Genomic DNA, 21,744 nt, shown 5'->3' with positions numbered 1-21,744 from the left:
TAATTGTATAGAGCACCAAAGGCAGCAAAGCAGTGCAGTGATCCATGCTTGCATAACAATGTATAATCTATACTTAGAAGCAGCTAAAACAACTCCCTTCTCACAGAAAGCTCAGAAGTCAGACACACAAAAGCATTCATCAAGTACTCATAATTTTTGTCAGCCAATTGAGTTTGCTATTGCAGATTTTCTAAAATCAAAACTGTAAGTTGCCAAAACTCATTTATTTAGCCAGCACATTGCATTTTTTCCTAGATCAGCAGTATTTTACTACTTTCCCAAAGGTATGGAGTTTGGGTTTTGTTTGTTTGCTTTGGCTTTTTTGTTTTGTTTTCTTTTGTTTTTAAAGGAGGGAAGAAAGGAAGAGGTGATCTTTAGGTGAATTCTGAATAGTATTTACATATAAACCACTATGCATTCCTATCACTTTGAAATTGTTCTTGATATACAGTCCGCAGCTAATCATACTATGTTAATTTTTATTTTTTTTTTAAGTTCCAGAAAATGGGCTTTCTTATTCAGGAATGGTTGTTGCTAAATAAAAAATGCCATTATCTAATTATCAAGGACATACCAAAAGGTGAAGAGAGATTACAATTGCATACAAAGCTTTCAATCTCACATTCTCTAATTTTCTAGCAGCTAAGTTTTAAACTATTTATTCAGCACTGTGTTCATCTTTCATCAAAAATGCAGGTGACTACACGAACTATACTGCACAGCCTTTTCTCCCCTTTCCACCCTGAGGTCAAAAAAACCCTTTTCGCTTGCAGAAATAGCTCTCTACCCATTAGTCCACTGATGGATGAAAGGAGAAAGCTACTCTTTGCTGTGGGCCAGCCACTAGATGAGAAATAAGGTTTTTGGTTGCCAGGTTCAAAGCTTTGTCAGGCTGGCCTTCAAGGCTCAGTCTGCGCTGCGATGCCTAATCTCCTTACAGATTTCTCTGCTCTTGCAAAAATGCTATTTGACCCTTCTGCTCATATTTCCCAACTTTTCCCACCTGCCACCTCCAATGCTTCCTATCTTACACTTACAACATTCCCTTTTTCCAAGTATGTTCTACTTCTCTTCCACGTCAGCCAGGCTTCAGCAGACAGCCATGATCACAGAAGTCTCCAGTGCTCAGCTCCTGATCTGCCTGGAGAAAGCAAGAAAATCGATCTCAGCCCCTGCACTCCTAGTGCAGAGCGTGCTGCAGGATGAGCCATGCGCTTGGTGACTGTAGAAATTTTGATATCCGATCCTAATCACTCTCCAGCAGAGCATTATTTTTTCGTGTCACAATATAGCTAGATCTTGCTACTCATTTGTTCAAGCTTCAAATATAGAAGCTGATAAGACAGCATCAATAACATTTATATTTGCTATCCACAAAAAAAGCCAAAAAACTCCAAAAACCCAAAATCTTCTGTAACTGTGAAAAAATAAACCTGTATAAACAAATTGATGATTTTTACTTAACTGACTGTGCATAGGGCACAATTAATTACAGGTCCAGTTCATTCCACAGTCCCCCTCTCTAGAAAGCCTAGCATGTCACCTGGATAATCTAGCCCATACTTGAGGTAGATTTGGTAGGCTAGGTCTAATTTTCAGATTATGGTCCCCTATGTTCTTCATAACTTAAACCCCTAACATTTCTTTTCCACTTACGTATCAATTTCTACAGGAAATTTAACCATTGGCCCTGATAAACAGTATTATACTCTCCAAATCCAAGCCTAGGTCTTCATTGAATGCTGTCAACTAGACACAAGAGATGACAGGAATTTTACCTTAAAGCTGTCTGCTACAAGAATGAAATTCCATTTTAAAGTTTTTCACAAAATAACGAGAACTGTGAATGCTATCAAAGACATCATATAATATGCATTGTTATTGCTGAACTTCCACATGTCCTCCAGCAAGTCAGACCTGCTCTTTTCTATGCCATAAACAGCCTGTCTCTCAGCATCCACAGAAGCTATCCAAGAACAGTAACACATACTTACATACTGCTGTTCATTATAAAATCAGAGAGGTGCTTATTTTTAGATTAAAATTGCAGTTGTTTTTTATCTTCGCAGTACATTTGGTTTAGTATCTTCAGATTATATGCTGGATGCCCCAACTGAAATAGTAAGTCGGAAATTCATCACAAGAAATCCAAACCTGCTAGTGTGACCAATTTGCATTGAGTTCACAAATGCAAACTTGGAATCCCTTGATTTTTACAATTTTATGTAAAATAAAACCAGTAACACAGTTGGAGTTCATGGTTTGTGTTTACAGCATGCAAAGAGCCTCAGCTGAGGCTGTCCTTGACAGAGCCAGCTGACCATGGAAACTGTGCCAAGGCTGGGATAAACAGCTGACTGTTTGGACATCACAGCCATTAGTCAACTGGAGCTCAAATGGCCTAATCCAGCCCCAGGAAACTGCCACCAGATGGGTCTCCTGAGCAGAGAAAGACAGGCTCTCTACTTCCCACCTACATGGCCTTCAATGTTACTCTGCAGTCAGTAAGCTCCCGAAGGAGCTATTTTACAGGTGTCACACCACAGGCACCAGCCTAAGTCATTTTCCATGTCCTAGCTTAACACATTATACACTCAGTAAGTCTATAAGGAAACAACTTTGCGAATCCCTAGTCTAAAGGGCAAGGGAAGAAGAACAGGAGAGAGGTGAGCAGCTGCTCTACTACTTTTCTTCCACATATGACCTGTGTTTTAAACTGTATTCTAAATGGGCCCAGATTACTGAAATGGGTTATCAACCCCAGTGCAATAAAAAGGGGTACGTGGAAGCATATGAAGCAACCTGCAATGGCAACTGCTTTTGGGATAGGCAGAGGGTCACTGAGATCTCAGGCAAGATCAGATGCCGGCTCTAAACACCAGCAATCAGCCTCCAGTCCTGAGCAACCAGGACCAGCCATTACATGCAAATCCCAGCTCCTGCTTTGTAGCCTCAGGCAGGAGACTAATTCACAAAACAAACCAACAAAAAACTATAAGACAAATTTGAACATTATCAACAAGTGCATAGTTTAGTAATTACTCCCCTTTCCCTAAAACAAGCATCTCGAATCCAGAAAGCTGAGAGTTACATTTAATTAAAAACCAAACAAAACCACCCCCAAAACAGAGTTATTTTCACCCTAAGGTATAAAAGAAACGTGGAATTCTATCCCATAATCAAGCCACGCAAGAGGCTTACAGGAGCAACAAATACAGCTACAGAAAGTTAATGTTTTCCAAGTACATTAGACACATTTCTGGACAAGTTCGGTTATGCATGCCTTCTCCTACAATAACATTGCAGTCAAGCAGAACAAAAATAATGTGTTTTCCTCATCTTTTGTATTGAAGACTGACTTTTGAAAATACTTTTTCCATACCAGCATTTAATTTCTTTCCAACTCACTTTGGAATTGGTAAAGAAACTTATGTCCTGATTCTCAGTATAACCATTAATGTGTTTGTTACCAAGCAACTAAATCAAAAGCAGATTTGCTGAGTATATACTCAAGGACCTGCTACATATAATCACACCATATATAAACTGTGAATAGTCTAAAAAAAAAAAAATCATTCATTACCACCATTTCATTGGGTAAATGGGGATAATTTTATTCCTGCAAGTGGGTGCACTTTTTTTTTTTTCCTAGAAGGGGACTACCACACTAAGTGTTCTCAGAGTTTCTTTACAGTCATGACTGAAAATGTATAGTTCCATGTTGGGGTCTTGAAAATCATAAATATTACAGTATCTGATTATCCTAAGAAAAAAACCAACCCTAGTAAACCTGAAATTTTTGTGGTAATCTATATTCTGATTATTCTTCCCATGTAGTTAAGAATTATTTACACATCTCAAAGTCATATCTATCATCAATGCATCTTAACGAGGGTTAAGTTATCCAGCCAGATTTTCCAAATAGAAGACCAAAGTTTAACTCAACATCTATGAAAACCAGCTTATGTTTTCACCTTCTGCACAGGAAACGCTTCATCTTTTCTACATTCCCAATAAGAAACTAGATGTCTCCTCATTAATATAAAATTCAAATCTAATATTTTGTAGCAAAATCCCATGAGGTTTTTAACCACAACATAGTATTTGCAAGCTTCCATACAAATTACTCGGCATTAGTAAAGCAACAACCCAAGTAAAAGATAAACTTCATTTTGAGCACTGTGTGCAGGTTATCACTTGTTCTTTATCTATAATTATTTCCCACAAACTTTTCCTGACACACTGATCATAAATTATACAGAAAGTAAATTTGGAAGCCAGAAGTATCACAACGCGATGAAACTTCACATCAGCTGAAAAAAAAAATCAGTTGAATTGTAAGTATAGAACAGGCATGAAAGCCTTAGATGATAAAGCATTACAGCTTATGGTGTAAAAATACCTCCAAATTGAGATACAATGAATAAGAGACTTATTGCAGCACCTTCTTACTTAGAACCCAAATAAAGATTAACATCCACATTGAAAGTTTGTGTGTGCATGTGTCACATGCAATCTTCAAAGCAGCAGCTGCAAGTTTTCCAACTGTCACTCTTAAAACAGACAGCAGTATCATTATAATAGAAGCCCTTCATCCCAAAATTAAAAAAATTAAAGATTTAGCTTTCTTATATTTGCTCCCAGTGGTTAACATCTGTGATATACTGCAGCACATCAAAATTATTTACCTGTCATATAATTAATGAATAGGTCTAGCAAAGCATTCTGAGAATATGTTATCAAAAATTTCATGAACCAGGTTTATCATTCTAGTTATTAAGTTTTCCAGAAAAACAGATCTTATGGGCAGAGATTCTTTACAGAAAATGAGCCCATTAAACAAAAAAAAATAATTATAAGCATAGGTGATTTAAAGTTATACCTTGTACATGTATGAAAATACCTATATTAACATATATTCTTGCACATATTGCCAGCCTAATATTTACCAGAACTAGTACAGAACAGAGTAAAGAAAAAAATTTCTTCCATAGTAAAATATAATGATTCTTCTTCATCTGACAGCTCTTTATGCTGGAGTTCATGCACAAATAAGCCTTCAGGGTAGACCATATATGTGATGATATCTCTATTTGCTTATTTAGAATGTACTTGAAAGCATTTTAGTTTCAATTAAGGTAGTTACGACAAAAAAGCCGTGATTTAAAAGCAAAAAACAAACCACAAGTAATTTTGAATACTCTTTCCTTTGCTAACCTCCACAAAATTGGAACCTAACTTTTTATTTTACTTTTTAAAGCCAATAACTAAGTAGACAAACTGTATTGTTCCTATGTCGGGTGCCTACCTACGGCTCAGTAGTCATTGCCTCTAAGAAGAAAATTCAATATATACAGCTGAATAAATTAAAAAAATCCCCACACCACTACAAGAGGTTAGGTGCTTAATTAATGCAAAAGATTGAGTTAAGTGCTTTGTGAGCCTTCCCTGAACTTCATTTAGCTTTCCATTATTAGGTATCTCTGGTAAACTTGTATCGCAAAGTGTTTTCAAGGGAGATCCAGCAATGTTGAACCCTGGATTCAGCAAGACCACACATGAATGTCAAAGACTGACTGGAGGAGGTGGGCGGGAAAGGAAATAAGCCTGAGTTTTAGTTCTAGCATTACAGTATGTCCTGATTGACATGTCCCTAAGATCCAACTAAGACAATAACATACCAAAGGTAATGCAAGCACTGTGAGAAGCTGCAAATACCTGGTGCAGAATAGCCATGCAGCACAGCAAGCCACCCACTCTTAATTGAATTCTGCTGCCTGGTACATACGTACACTCACGCAGCTGGACTGGGCACAACACTTCTGTTGGGGACCATCCAGTCTCTTGATAGATGGCAGAGAGGGACTTGATGACAGACTCTGTGCTCTCAAAATACTGTATAGATGTAACAGAAAATGCTTTACTCTCTTCAGAGTTAAGTTACAGAAAGCAGAGCTGCACTTCCAGTGACAGAGTAATAACACTAAGTAAATGAATTGTCCTTTAAAAAAGGTATTCATGTCAAATATTTGTTATATATATTATATATATATCCATTCTAAAACAAGTTTTAGAGACAAAGACTCTAATTTTTCTGAGATCCTTCTTCTTCCCCCTCCCCTTTTCCCAAAAGGTCTGCATTACCTCCATCCTACAGATTTTTGTCTGCAAAGTCTTAAAATGTGCACAGCTTCAATCATACACTCATACAGTTCTTGCTGTTAAGACTGAAGAGGATGCAGACTGGCTAGCAATAAAGCAGGACAGGCTGATATTATAGCTTAATAGAGATTATTTGACCAAAATAGTCACATTGTTTACACAGTCATAGTCTTTATATGTGGGGAAAAAGAGAATTGTCCCATTCTCTCAGCAACATGTTCAACAGCAAGACTGGTTATCTGAAAACTTAATCTTGAAATCAGATAACCTAGAGGTAATTAAACTCTAGAAGAGCTTACTGGTAGAAAAACAATACTGACCATCGATTTCAGTACTGGGGTTCTTAATATAATTTAATCCAATTTCTGAGGAAAACACTTTGGTCACATTTGCAAAGGATCAAACCAGATTGAATGAATGACCCTTCAAACTCCAAGGGTATGAATCTGGTCATGCCAACTTCACTGCTGCTACTTAATGTACATAGAATTAAACTGTGCAGCTAAGTCATGGCAGGATCCAATGTGTCATCTTACACAGCATGAAGCATTACTGTTAGACCTTAGATACTGGATTAGCACTAGTACAGAGATACCATCTACTGCATGCACAATGACTGAGAAGAAAAACAAATGGGAGGAAAAAACAACTGAAGTAATAGCAGAGACCTGCTCCCTACACTGCTCAAGTACAATAAAAGACAGATGAGAACAAGACACTTGTAATGCTTTCACATTTTCAGTAGTTTTTATTGCTCATGTAAGAGATCTTTATGATGTTTATTTTAAACACCCATTTATAAAATAACACCTTAAGCCAGTGTGTTCAAGGCAATAACAGCTCATTGCTCCATTCCTTGCACCGTGCCAATTGAAAAATTCAGGAACTCTACCGCTTCCTCTATCGCCCGCCTCAGCTTTAAACAGCACCACAGCACAAAAGAAAACCGTTTTGATGAAAAATGCAAGAGCTATCACTGATTTATTTCCTAAATAATGCCTTTTTAGGGCTACAAACAATGTTGCATGAACTCAAATGAGAAACTGCGGATTGAAAGTCAAAGTTCACCTTCCTTAACTTGATAGTGTCTTATATTAACAACACGGAAGAGTGGAAGAACATGAAAAGCTGAGTCAAAGTGGAAGCTGAGCATTGCAGTGCCCAACTACCAACATTTCCCATAAATAGTTCAGGACAGACTTAAGTACACGAAGGTAATTTTTTTAAAAAAATTACCTGACATGTTGTAAAATCAAATATGAAGCTGTGTCCACACCTGCAGTATTTGGGTAACCAAATAATGCCATTATTTTATATAAAATAATTTATGCCTTCAAATTTTCAAAACCAGTAAGTGTAAAATTTGGTGGCGAATGCTTAAAGACAAGCTACTAAAACATTCTGAAAACTCAGGTATCAAGTTAATTGCCATAACAAAATTTAAATACAAAAAGACCTCATATTCTATTAGCAGGCAATGAACTGTATTTCACGAAACTCTTGTATGACAGATGCGAACCATCATGTCAATTTTACTGCCAAGTAAAGTTGTGATAATTAAGCAGAATTTTAATCATCTGCAATACAGTTTCAGGAAGGGATGTAGAAAAACAAATAACCAAAAGCTCCCTCTACGGATTAAAACAGATATATCCAAAAAAACACTTTTAAAGAAGAAATTCTACCATTTTACTATATCCATAGTATGATACCAGTCAGGCAGCCTAGAAACTACCTGTGCTATTTCTACTGATTTTAAAAACACAGGAAAAACAACTTAAAACAGGGATTATACACACAAATATCACATTATCCAATAGGCTTGCAGGTCAATACTAATCTCTACCTCCTCTAGTGTAAAATAAATAAATAGAAATTTCACTTTTGAGAAGTCAGTGACAAAATTTTGCTGAGAATGTCAGAAAATCATCAAGTCCCCACATCATGTTCCCTTTGTGAGACATGCTGTTTTCTGGTAAGAGGACAGCAGTTTAAAGTTACTATTTATGGCTTAAGGCTACTGATCTATGCTGAAACGATGTTTCAATTGCCAATGCAGCATGATGGCCTATAAATAAAAAAAAAAAACAAAAAACACCCCACAGCTTGCAGTTAATAATACCTCTTATTAATTGACTCTCACAGGTATGTCAAAAAAAGCTTTCCAAAACAAGCCTCTTAACTGTATGTCCAAAGTAATTTTTTTCCTATATATTAACCGGTCCAGCAAAAAACCTCTTTCTGTAATTTTTGCCTCCAATTAACACATTACATTTTCATGTCAAAACTACAGTTACCAAACATTTCATTCTTTTCAACAGGATTGATGTTATTGTACCTCACATTTCATCCTCTTTTTTCAGAGTAAAAGAAGTTTCAGCTGTTTTTTAAAGAGTGGGAAAGAAGCAGTTCATAGACAGAACAGAGTATAGACTCAACACAAGGCTGTGAATCTAAGTGTTCACATTCTGTTTCTGATGTCACTAATGGCATTTTGTGAATAGGTCACTTTCCTCCTCTCCAAATTGAAGACAGATCATGATTGAAGTAATTGCCAAAGCATACTTTTTAAAAACTTGAAAAAGCAGGCAGCATGTTGCAGGTAACTGGATTGTGAATAAACAGTTTAAGAAGTTGTTACAGTGCTTCCATAGCAGGACCGAAGAGAGCGTCTATGAAAGAACTGAACAGAGCTTAAATCCGCCTTCTCAGATAAATGCTGCTGGCAGTGGTGACTGCCATCCGTTGTCATGCTGGGGAAGAGGAGAAGAACAAACACCTTAATCATAGCTGTGAGAGTATTAATGCCACAGAAAGCTAACTCCACTTTTTTAAAAAATGGAAATTCCATGCAAATTTCAGTGATGCATTGTTTCAAAACCCGATAAATAGCCTGAATTTACAGATGACTGAGGTTTCTTTTTGCGTGGGCACAGTTGACTAGTGGATCAAGACTGTGAAAGCTACTTGTCACTTGAAAATGGGATGAAAAGCAAATAGAAAATAAAGAGCAAGAGGAGCAAATTCAGAACATCACCACACACAGCAGTATGCAAAGCCTGCACTGGTGAAGTTTCCACCTTAAAATAATTTTGTCTTTTCAATGAAAGTCTATCTGATCAACACATTCAATCAATGACATTGTGAAAAGTTTGGAAATGCTGGGGTTTCCAGCTGTCTGAGGTTCATTTCAAGTATTCAGATATAAAATAAAGCCATTAGTAGCGATGTCTTCACAAGCTTACACACATGCAGCATCAGAAGGTCTCCCAATATCAAAACCAAAACTGCCTATCTGCCCATCATTACTGTTAAAGATTTCTAATATTGCCCACACATTAGCTAAAACAATTTTTAATTCCTTCACAAACCTCAGAAGCAGGCAAGCAGCAGCCACCAAGACCGGCAACAAAAGTTTTCTGCTGAGAATGGTACTCAGCTCACAGACTCAAAGAGGTTAAGTAATTTTTAGCTATATGCTAGATTTTCATCAGAACTCTTGATCCCACACTAGATAAACCCAAATTAAAGTTTTGTGCTGTTACCCAGTGTTTTCCATTGATGGTCATTACTCAGTCTGCTTCTCAACACAACAAAGGACTGTGTGCTATTCAAACTTGGAAAGTTTCATCACTGGCAGCAAAAAAAAAAAAAAAAGAGACCATATTTTTTGCAAGAAAACATTCCTGTTGGAGAACCATCCAGATGTCAGAAGAAAGCCTATCTTCTAAATTGTGCTGATGAACAAAAAAACACTCTTCAGTATTATTATGAATTATCTTTCTGCAATCAGACTTTTCTTTCAGACCTTAAAGCTTCAAACTTCACGGAACTGTCTTCTATACATCTTCATCTATTTTATAATCCATGTTCTGTCACAAGCTTTTAGAATATGTTCCCTCAAGCATGACAGAGGACAACTTCTGCCGTAAAGCTTACAGCCACAAAAGGTCCCCAATGGGATATGGAACAAAGCACTGGAAATCATGCAGTTAACCACAGAATACTATAGAAAAAGATAAGATGGTAGAATAGCCTAACCACAGCAATTCTTCCTTTAAAAAAGGAGGAACACAATAACAATCAGAAAATTGAAAGCTGCTATGTTATGGAGGGAATTTAAAACCGACAACCTAATTTCAAGCTGTAAGGACAGAAAAAAAAAATTTCTTTTAGACACTATGGTTGTATTCAAGTTATCCTTCAGGACTGTTCAAAATGACACAAATTCAGAAGATCCTAAAGTCTCACAAAACTAGTTTGTTTGAAGGAATTACACAAAGTTCTACTTCTCAAACTACAGGAAAGAACTTGAAAATGTGTTGCAGAAGTCTTGCAACTCAGAGCCAGAACCTAAACAACGTAATGAAGTTAAAACACCTCCTGATACTTTGATCATAACTGTTACATATTCAGATTAGTAAAACTGAAGGTGTTCATGTACAAAGTTTATTTGCCATGTGAGGGGACTGGGGGAGAACTTTTCCAGAAAGTTTACAAACATGATGTTTTGTAAGTCTTCAAGAAGAAAAAGCAAATGGACACTGTGAAAAGCCAGCCTACGAACATCTGCACTTTGTAACCAGCTGTCATGGAAGAATAGTTTTCTGCTATTCTTTCCTCCTCATCTTCATCTCATCTTCCTCCCCATTTATGACTAGCTGACAAATTTATATTTTAAGCTTGTCAAAGCACACCTCTTTTTCTGCCCCTTTCGGTTTCTTGCAGAGACTTCAAACATCTAGAAACACATCAATTTGTTATCTTCTATCTAGTAAGATCAAACTGTTTGCCAGGGCCTGCAGCAGCACTGACTGCATATAGCTTTTGCACAAGTCCTCCTCCTGCATGAAGAGAACAGATAAACAAAAAAAGAGCAACACTGCCATGCAAAATGGCTAGCCATTTTTCCAACCCCTGCACATGCTTAGTTGTCCTCACTTTAAAAGAAGCAAGCAATTCCTATAGACAGTGAAGAAAAAAAAGAGTAAACATACAACAGGACAAGTCCTAGCTTGCAAACAAACTGTGCTTTCTGTTTTCCCGTCAGCATTTAAACAGTGTATGCTTTAGACCAGCAAAATCTAAACATTTACATCTTTACATCCCTGTTAGGCAATTTTTTCATCACCCTACAAGATTAACACGCACCTAGTGACCACAGCATACCGTACTGCAAGGGAACCACTCCAAAAAGCATTCATCTAGAATAGATCCTCCTGTGTCTTCCCTTCACTGCAAACACAGCAGCAGCTATCTTTTGGTCGGTTCCTTCCTTTCAACAAATTAACTCACTTAAGCCCCCAAACAAAACACAGCCGCTCAGTCAGCATGCAAGGCAGCTTCAGCGTCAAGCTTAGGCACAGGCTGTTGGCTGACTGGCCAGCTGGGTCCCTGGCAGCACGGAGCACCACTCTGGACCAGGGCAGGCAGAGCACCCTTCCGCCATCACAGGGTGGGCAAGAATATTGGGCCAACTTTTAGGCAAACACCTGCTAAACTTTCTGCCATGAAACTACCAAAGTGATACACTTACCTGTCTCATTTGTGTGAGCTTTTAATTCACTATGCTGGCAAAGAGGTAAGTCTGCCTACTCCAGTTGCTACGAATGATGTGAACAGGCACAGGCACTGTTCTGACAGCTGGTGTCCAACCCCAAATCAAGAAGAACATACTGGGAAGCTGGAAACCTGAAGCCAGTGAAGGGGATACCCAACAGGAGGCCAAGGGAAGGTGGCCTGCATTCACAGCAAGCAGGAGCCATGCAAGCCACGACTGGAGTTTGGGGGAGTAAAACGGAGGAGAGTGGAGTGTGATTTTGGAAAGTTGACTTGGTAAAGAACTGCTTGCTCATGAGTGGAGTACTCCTTCGGGTTTGGCTTTTTCTCTTCTTTTAGGGTTTTTTTGGTGTTTTGTTGGGTTTGTTGTTTTTTATTCAACTCTCCTACTGATGTATAGTGCCTTCACAAGTAATTCAATCCTACTTTGGTGCTTCTTGCTCATTTTTAAACACAGCTATCCAACAAATGAGCATTTATAACAAAGCTTCCTGTTGCTATCTGAAGTAATGCAAGTCTCTTGACCCTTGTATTTACAAGCTTGTTAAAACTCCCATGCACAGACAGGCTCACATAATTTACAGAACTAAACAACCTCCTTGCTTGAGAATGCATCTCTATTATCCACTATATATGAACTGCTGATATTTTTCAGAGTTTTAAACTTGGAGACTAGTTTGGTTTTTAAGTTTCAAATCACTTAATACACGAGGCAATGCCAGGCATTTTTAAATAGACACACACAAAATTTTGCCAAGTAGATCTGACATTCCCCAGTCCTTCCTATTTCAGCTTTTGTGTTCCTGGCTGGCAGGTAGAATATTTATCTACTTCCCGCAAAGCAATCTTAGCACACTGTGGCAACAGATTACGAAGGAATGCAGGCACTAGGCCAGCATTGCTGGTTTATACTGAAAGAGGAGCAAAAAAGGGAGTGCTCTGCTTACGGTGCTGAGATCCAGTATCTCCCTCCCCACTTCCCCACCATTAGATGCTTTTACATGGCAGTGATAACAAGTAATGGCTCCCAACAGGCAAATTCCTCAAAACTTAACGTGGAAGGGCTGGGAGATGGGGGAAGAGGGAGGTGACTGTAGCACCTTATCAGGTTAGAGCTATGATCACAGAACTGAGAAATAGGACAGAAGTCGACAACTACTAATGCTTTCTTTCCTTAGTGTTTCTTTCACAACGCTGCAATACATCAAAAGTATATTTTAAAGGAAAGGCATCAAAACAAGGACTACTTGAAAACACAGTACTGGGTTTCTGGTTTTGCTTAAGACTAGTCAATTGACCAAAAGCAAGCGATACAGCAAATCAATGACAAAACAGCCCATTTCGCTGGAAAAAACTGATTGTCACGAGAGCTATAAAGGAAAAATGAATTTGAAATTGATTCTTCAAACAATGTTGTCAAGCTTATTTTACCTCAGTAACTGAATACAGTAGATTAACAAGTTAATTTTGAAAACTATTAGCTAAAGCTTTAAATAGATTTCTAATATTTAAGCTTATGCTGTGATCAGTAACAAAGGTAATGACCCCTACTCCAGATTGCCTACCCTAAATTGCACCTGTAGAGAAATACTCAGCTCAGTTTATTCAATCTTAATTGCTTTTCTAGTGCAAAATGTACCTTGTCATGACCAGGTTAAGTGGTCTGCTTGACCACAAAAGCTTTCTGAATGCGACATCAGTATTTACACACGCTGAATGCACTCAACCCCCACCTGATCTTTGGAATCAAAGTACAAATTCTAGCCTATGCCACATACACTTTCCTACTATTAATAAAACGTAGAATTTCACCTAAGCAAGTTTGTCCCTTGCAAAAAATGGGGTGGGGATTCAACTTCAGCATGTAATGGGAATTAACTGCCAAATCTAGCTAAAACTTCACTGAAATTGATAAGCAAGGCATCTAACCTTAAACCAGGGTAAATTCATGCAGTAGTGTACGGTCACCCTTATGAAGCAACAGGAACCCTTTCAAAGTAAAGTCAATTTGCAAGACTAGACACAATAAGCAGTAGAACAGTTTTGTTGGGGACTGAATGCAATGACAGACTGGCTGCCTACCCTGAGCCAGCAAACGCAAAACAGCCAAAGAGAAGTACAGCAGCATGCTTGAAAGGGAAATTTAAAAGAACTTCATAGCAGAGCTCTGGCTAGGAAGCAGTTCAAAACCTTGAGGAAAAAAAAAACAAAAAATCAAAGGGAACACTACCTGGTTTACATCTTATGGCATTCATGAAGAGAGAGCTCCCCTTTCCATAAATTTCAAAAACATTGTCAGATAATGTTCAAATGAAAGAGTAAATCAGAACTGATAAGGCTAATTGAATCAATGATTATTGCATGCTCTGAAGAGTATAGGGGGTTTCAAGTAGAATAAGCAGGCATGAAAATAAGTACTGTATGAATAAAAGCATAATGCCATGGGTTTGAACAAAGCAAACAGTAACAACAGTATGACAGCAATGAAGAGAGTGGAGGAAGAAGAAATCAGGTAAGATAGTGGAGGAGAGTTATCTGGCACCTTTAAAACAATGAATAAAGTTTCTTCCTCAGGAACTAGATCAGAGACAGGCGAAAAAAAAAAAGTTAGAATGGGTGATGTTCTCATTTGTACAAATTCCTACTAGCACCATTGAAAAACAAGGAGTGGGAGGTTTAGACCATCAATTACTGTGAAATACAAGATGGGGGTTTGGGGTGGGTTTCGGGGTTTGTTTGGATTTTTAAATGCCCTTTGAAGTTTCTGCATCTTTTGTGGGTTTCCCTTCATAAATATTAGCTAGCATGATTTTATGCTGAGCCCAAAATGTTTCCTTGACAGCACTGCTTTTTAGTTCTAGTCAAATATCAATGTTATCTGCACAGTTGGGCAAGGAGTCAGATGCATCTCATTCAACTATTTGGCATTCCCTTACTGCTGAATTTGTCATCTTTTTCTCCAACATTACTCAGATACACGGTGTACAGACAGCTAACAGTGACCACACATGCACATTACCTTCTGTGCCAGACATGCACTACTACACTTAAATACAAACCTTAACTTCTTGTTTTCCAAACAGATAAAGGTTTGACCTGCTGAAGTATCAAGTATTTTGCCAGCATTCACTTCTAATGCTTCCAGACCAGTTCCTCAGCTCCACCCTATTATCATCCCCAGAAAGAGAAGGGAAGGAAATGAAAACCTCAGAACAATGACAACTCTATCCAGCAGCATTATTACAACCATCATCATAGACCATACTAATTAATTTCTTCCACCCCATGCTTCCAACCATATTTCATTATACAACAGTTTAGCAAACTCACTTCTTCCTACCTCCAGGAACTTTATACTCAATAACCAATATTAAACTATTAAGGAAAAAAATGGCAATATTGTCAAAGATGTACAAAACTAAACTAGTACACTGTAGTGTACTAAGCTTGTAAGAAAGAAATGTGTAGATACATGTGGACTATCTGCATTCTTACTTGAGTGGGTTGAATTAGAGGAATTGTACTGTAATTTGCTCCATAAGACAAACAATATTAACTTAACTGTTTTGATTACTTAACCATTTGGAAGGCAAAGGGAGCACGATACCAAAACAGCCAAAGTTAAGTCTTTAGGAGGCCGTAGCACCTTTTCCTAAATTTGTGAGTCCAGCAACTACTAACTTTAATCCAGTCCCCTCTTCGTCAACTCTACTGTTACCAAGTCTAAGAAATTCAGTATCAAAATACAACTCTCATTACAAATGCAGTAAAGAAAGGATTAAAAATGTTTGAGGAAAGGAGTCATCTATCTTTTGTAATAAAAGTGAAAGCTGAAATTAGGGAAAATAAAGGAAGAAAAGATAAAAATTAATTTTAGTTTCTTACAGCCAACTAAGACTTCATTTGAAGTATTACTCAGGAGCTTAAAAAAACCCCCAAGAAACCCCCAAAACCTGCCTCTTTTTCTGGGTAAAAACCACCTTTCTCAAAAATCAAAAATGTGGGTTCAGATGGCCACTTTCCTCTGATTTCCAGCCATGCAATCCTCCAAAACTGGACCACAAACTGGGCTCTAAAACTGAGTTTGGAAGTGAGCCCCAGCCATGCTGGGCCCCCACCCCACACCCCCTCCAGAGAGCAGCTCCAGGGCCCTGAACCCCAGCACACCCCTGCCCATCCTGCAGCAGCAGTCTGATGCTATTAGACTGCGCTGCACTGCTGCTGCTAAAGCCCAATGCAGGAGGTTCAAGCAACTCATTAACCACGCGGCCATAACTCCCCTCCAGGGCATGAGAAGCAGGTTCACAAACAATGCCAAGAGATGGTGGCTCCAGAGCAACTGCTCTGCTCTGCACTGATGGCGGAGGTTCATGGCCTCATCCCCCAGAACAAACCCCCGGCAAACCCTGTGGGCCACCTGTCTGGAGAAAATGGACTCACTGCCAGTATAGGCATTTAAAACCACGAACTTCTTTATTTTAGGGCTAGTCCATTTGAGGATCTCCTTCCTTCCCTGCCCCACTAAGGGAAGTTGTCACCTAAATTATATTTGTAATTGTGCAAACAATAATTAATTATAAATCTAGCTATCAATACAGAAAGGTGACAGTGTGCCAGTGCCTGAAACGCTGCTATCTGTTTGAACACAGTCTGTGATGGCTGCAATTATGCTAAGGAATCAGGGAAGAGTAAGAAACATCTACATTGAACATCTCACCTCACAGGGAAGCACAATGGAAACACCTTGCTCCCCACTTCAAGAACAGGTCTTAAAGTGGTTAGGTGCCAGGGGGAAAAAAGGTATGGCTGATATAAATGCAAAGAAAAATTAAGATATCAAACAATAAAAGAAAAAAAATCAACAGCAACAACACAGTACATAAAAAATAGAAAGTTTTTACTTAAGAGAAATGCTGACCTTGTAACTGTTTTTCCCTGCTGAAATGCTTTTATTAGCTAAGACAACTGTCATGGTTTCCCTTTAAGGAAAAAAAAAAAAGAGCATGAGAGCAACAGCCAAATTCAGAGGTAAGGGAGAAGGAGTCATAAGACAGATTTATAAAGTATATACATATTTATGTACTTGACTTTGCAGAGTTAAGCATTTGAAACAGTATCCAAAAGTTGCTAAACTCAACCCAAACCATAACTAAACCAAGTAGTCCCTACACTTAATTTTACGTGCAAGTCAGTCACAGATTAACACACAAAGTTTTTGAATATTTAAGTATATTGTCCCATGTAGTAGCTTACAGGACTTTGTTATCTCCAGTAAAAGGTAAGTTCCATTCTGAAAGTCACATCTAAATTTTTAGGTTTTCTGCTGCACTGTACACATTTCACATATCATATACACAGACATTACCATGCTAACGCAGATTTTAGGATTATTTCCTGAGCCAGTACACAGCAGAATTTTCTCGGAAAAATCTGAAAGGCTAGTTAGCATCCTGTTACAGGTAATGTCAAAGAGTACATCGACTTTTGCTGGGACAAAACCAAAAAGACTTGCTGCAGGAAGCCTAACCACTACAGTTGGCCATTTTGGAAAAAAAAAAAAAAAAAAAAAAACCAAACTGGATTTGTCTACCTCAAAGTGTCTTGAAATATATATTTCCACTATTTATAAGTTTGTCTTAACATGCTCGATTTGTTCTGCAACAAATATATCAATATGTATATTATGTGTCTATGCATATATATACACATGCATTCATCATTTACATACAACCAATAATAAATCAAAAAAGTATTTGGTACTACTAGTCAAACACTTCCTGATTATATTTGAAACTTGTTTTTTGAACACTACTCTAGCAGCATGGTGTGCATCAAAATCCTATAGAAGGCAACCTGAGAGCTCTTTCCTCATTTTAGACTCTGCTCTCGTATAAATAAAAATAACTAAGTATTGGTATTATAGCTGTTTCTCTAATATAGAACAACAGTGTCAACTCCCTTAATAAGGGTATCATTGTGTGGTGGTAAAGTTTTGCATTGGTGGACTAAGTTATTTCCCACATTTATTTTCAGAAGAAAAAAACCCACCATTATTTTAACACGATGTTAAATGTTATTTTCATTATTAAATGTTATTTTCATTAAGCTATCACCAATATTTTAGAAAAATATGGCTATATATGACCTAGATCACAGAATCATAGAAAAATCTAGGTTGGAAGGGATCTCTGGAGATCATCTGGTCTAACTGTTCTTCAAAGCAGGGCTTTAAAATAGATTTTCCAAGGTCTCATCAGGCCAAACCTTAAATATTTCCAGCAAAGAAAACTCTACCACTTGTCTAGGCAACCCATTCCAGGTTTAATAGTTCTCAAGGTAAAGATTTTTTTTTCCCCTTATATCCAGTCATCCAATTTAAAAAACAAAACAAAACACAAAAAACAAGAAACAACAAACCACAAACAAAAACCACAAAACCCCTCCAAATGAAAGAAGGATAAACAGGTAGTTTAGTACACTAACAATTTCATCCTCAAATTTCAGCACACTAACCTAATGTCTCACATTGTCCGATAATATAGTCTAAGTATGAAGCGAAGACTGAAATCTCCTCATCATAGAAATTATCCAACACTGGACAACTGTCATGTCTTAACACTAGCAATGCAGCAGGAACTGACGGGCATTAGAAGTTAATGTCTGTAGAATATTTATTTCAAGTAACTACAGTTTAATAATATATGTCACTGCTCAAGTTATTTATTATTGAATAATTTGGTAATATAGCAGTGATCTGTTTGGTGGCTACCTCTGGCACCGTCACTGTCCTACTGAGTTGCATAGGCAAGCCAGGATGCCTCTGATCATGTATGTACTACTACTCTCATCTCTTAGGATCCCAGGCTGCCACTTCTCCAAGCCTGAGCTATTCCTCTCTTCTGCTCCCAGACTCCAAGCCTTCAAGTCCCACACATGCTTCCATCCTGCCAGTCCCTTCTCGTGTCTTGCCCAGCCATTAGAGGATGCGGAGTGAGGCAACACAGATAGTGGTTGACCCAAAGTCAAGCACCTGCTCACTCACTACCCTGTGGGCAAAACAGTATATACACCTGAATATATGCACCTCACACTGAAGCCCTATCCTTAGGGCAGGCACTAACCTTTTTATATAGTTCACAGCTTAACATCTTTAAGACATCTCAATTTATTTTTTTTAATAAAATGTATGGAAACTAACCAACAGTCAGACAGTACAGGAGTAGGGATGGACAACCAGTATGCTCTTTAGGCAGCAAAACAGCCTTGGGAACTGAACGTTGATTTGATCCAATGCTGTTTTAAATCACCTGACAGAGCATCAAAGTTAAAAGTACTGAAGAAACAGAAACTTTCACCTTGTTTACTTGTCACACATCAACTGCCAAAAGGGATCTCAACGGATGCAAAGGAAGGACACTAATAAAGCCAGGATTGTCATGCTGCCTCACCTTATCTGCTAGCAAGAGGCATATTCGCCGATCTCCTTGAAGCTGCCATCTAATTAATCCAGTAAAACAGGCTTTTTTTATTACCCCTGTTAAGAGTTCAACTTTGCCTTATAGCATGCAGCAAATAGTTGTAAAGCCAGTTTTTCTCCTCACTGCCAGAAAGAAAAGCAAACAAGCTTCAATGAACCATGCGAGCCATCTCTAACCAAGAAAGGCCATTACACAACTCTGGGTACGTGCACCTGGCAGCTGAGGACCATCAATACGCTCAGGACTGACCCACTGCTGTGACCATCCACACAACCGAGGTGACGCCTACAGGAACACTTTCTTCAGAGCTTCTGTAGCATTTGACATATAATCTGCTTTTGCAGAGAATGTTATAAGGATAAGCACGTTATCTTGGGCTTAGAAGTAATTTTACTTCAATAAGTAGTGGAGGGGATGAAACTAAATTTGATGTTTAAGTTAATGTGTTCTGTTTACAAATGCTTGGGGAATATGACGCAGAGGGAAAAATGGGACCAAAAAAAGCTACTTTTGCCCTTGGTAAATGAGGTTATAAAAAAGATACAGTGTTGGGCACTTGGTAGACTAAACGACATGCAGATTTATTTTCTTCATACTATCTTAACACAGATTGTATTTCCTTTGGCTGCTTGCTTTGACACCCAAAAGAGAAATTTTAAACCAGTTCTCTTATACTGGGAAAGATTTAATTCCTGGGTAATTAGGAAAAAAAAAAAAAAAAAAAACAACAAAACAAACACAGATGACCCTAGCACACAACATGACACTACTCCAAGTCAGTCAAACATAGCACATACTAGTTAACAAGTAACAGAGTTTGTAACTGATAATAGTAACAAAAATCTGGCTCTTGAGAGTAACCAATGACAGAGCTAACTTTAGACTCCAGTACATCAGATTCTAGAGGCTCACTTGTTAAGACTGCAGTTCAATTCATTAATCTCAGCAAATGCTACTGGAAAAGTATGTTATCCATCAAAACTTCTTTTAATAAAGGGTCAGAAACATCCTTCATAATTTAAGGAGAATGGGTAGCACAAGTAAGCTTGGTTTCCTATATAAAAAGATCGTAACTCCTCTACAATCATTTTGCTCCAAAAGGATTTTTTTTTAAGAACTATTATTTATATCATGTTTTCAGAATCAAGAATTCAACACAAATAACAGCAAGTTATTCTAGTAATTAATTACCTTTATTACTAGGTCTATTCTAAATATACCCAGCTTTATATTCCACTGAATCATGCTGTTTGATTACCACAAAACCTTCAAAAGCTCACGAGTCAGATATCTAACTGTACTTGGTTTCTAAAGAGATGTAAGCGACACAATTTAAAACCAAATGTACCACTATCTCAGGATCTCAAGCCAATATACTCAGCTCAATATAAATTAACATGTAATAAGCAGGGTTTACCAATTTACCACAGATTTTAAACAACGCTAATTGCATTCTGTTCATATTGATAAGAATAACTAATTTTACATTACAGAACAAAGTGTAGTACTTCCATCACATCAAAGTGAAAGAATTTAAGAAAAACAAAACAAAAAAAATAAATTCCCCAATGAGAGAGGCAGGAATGTGTTTCAGCAGCCAGGCCAGGAAAACCTGTTGCAGGGCTTCCAGACATTTTGCTCTATACTCGGGTAACAAAACAAGTAATCCTTGGAAAGAAGAAACAAACTTCTTCCTAGAATGCTCAGTGAAACACTTGGATAAAAAAGAAAAAATGAAGAGTCTCCCATCTTTACCTAAGGAGTTAAAAATTAAGTGTGTAAATTCACCTTCATGTTATGTAATACATTGATAAGGAATTAAATCTCTAAGGAAATGGGAAAAAAGTATTTAAAGCACTGTATTTGTGCTTAGGCATTTACCAAACATGTGAAGCTTGTGTCAAAAGGGTAATATCACAACACATAGATAGTTTCACTACAACAAGATGTCAAAGGTCCTACACCAAATGCAACTGCATATTTGTAAATAGCCAGTTGGGGGCAGGGGGGGGGGTGGGGGGGTGTCATCATGGTGGTGAATTATTGTATAACAATGTACCAGAAAAGCACATGCTATTAATAAAAGTTGTCTCTTACCATCACGCTGGCAGATAGGTGTTTGTTTCACACACTGATTAAACACGATGTTGCAAGCCTATGTACGCGTTCAGCTACAACCAAAGTATGAAGCTACCTATTCATTCCAGGGATACACTAGCAGATATACACAGTGCACTGGCTAGAAGCAGAATTATGTTAGTCAGTTAAGTGCCACTTAATTGACTAGTAACAGCATCTCACATGACCTAACAGTTATTTGGCACCTTTGGTCAAAGGTACCACATATCAGGACAGAATGAATAACAAGTTTAATTATTGATCTGAAAAATAAAGTCGTATCTGCTCAGAAAAACCATAAGACAAAAAAAAAAAACCCACAGCCTTTCTCATTATTAAACACTGAATCACTTCCTAGTTACCAAAAAAACAGTGTTCCCCTTAATCCTGGAGCCTTATCAGCTCCCAGGTGCCAAATCACCAGCTT

The 21,744-nt window shown here is 37.8% G+C and overlaps 1 protein-coding gene across 4 annotated transcripts in view; it reads right to left on the bottom strand.

The window, feature by feature from the left end:
• Positions 1-21,744, bottom strand: part of PTPN3 (protein tyrosine phosphatase non-receptor type 3) — a 137,241-nt gene that overhangs the window by 106,359 nt on the left and 9,138 nt on the right. For 3 of the 4 annotated variants that reach the window (XM_074824858.1, XM_074824877.1, XM_074824886.1), the window contains exon 2: positions 1,038-1,141. The exons of the other annotated variant lie outside the window; for it this stretch is intronic. The gene's annotated coding sequence lies outside the window, so the exon portion shown is untranslated. The remainder of the gene's footprint in view (positions 1-1,037; positions 1,142-21,744) is intronic. 4 annotated transcript variants of the gene reach the window in all.

Source organism: Strix aluco, chromosome 1, assembly GCF_031877795.1.
Source record: "Strix aluco isolate bStrAlu1 chromosome 1, bStrAlu1.hap1, whole genome shotgun sequence".
Taxonomy (NCBI): Eukaryota; Metazoa; Chordata; class Aves; order Strigiformes; family Strigidae; genus Strix; species Strix aluco.
This window is presented reverse-complemented; position numbering and strand designations above follow the sequence as displayed.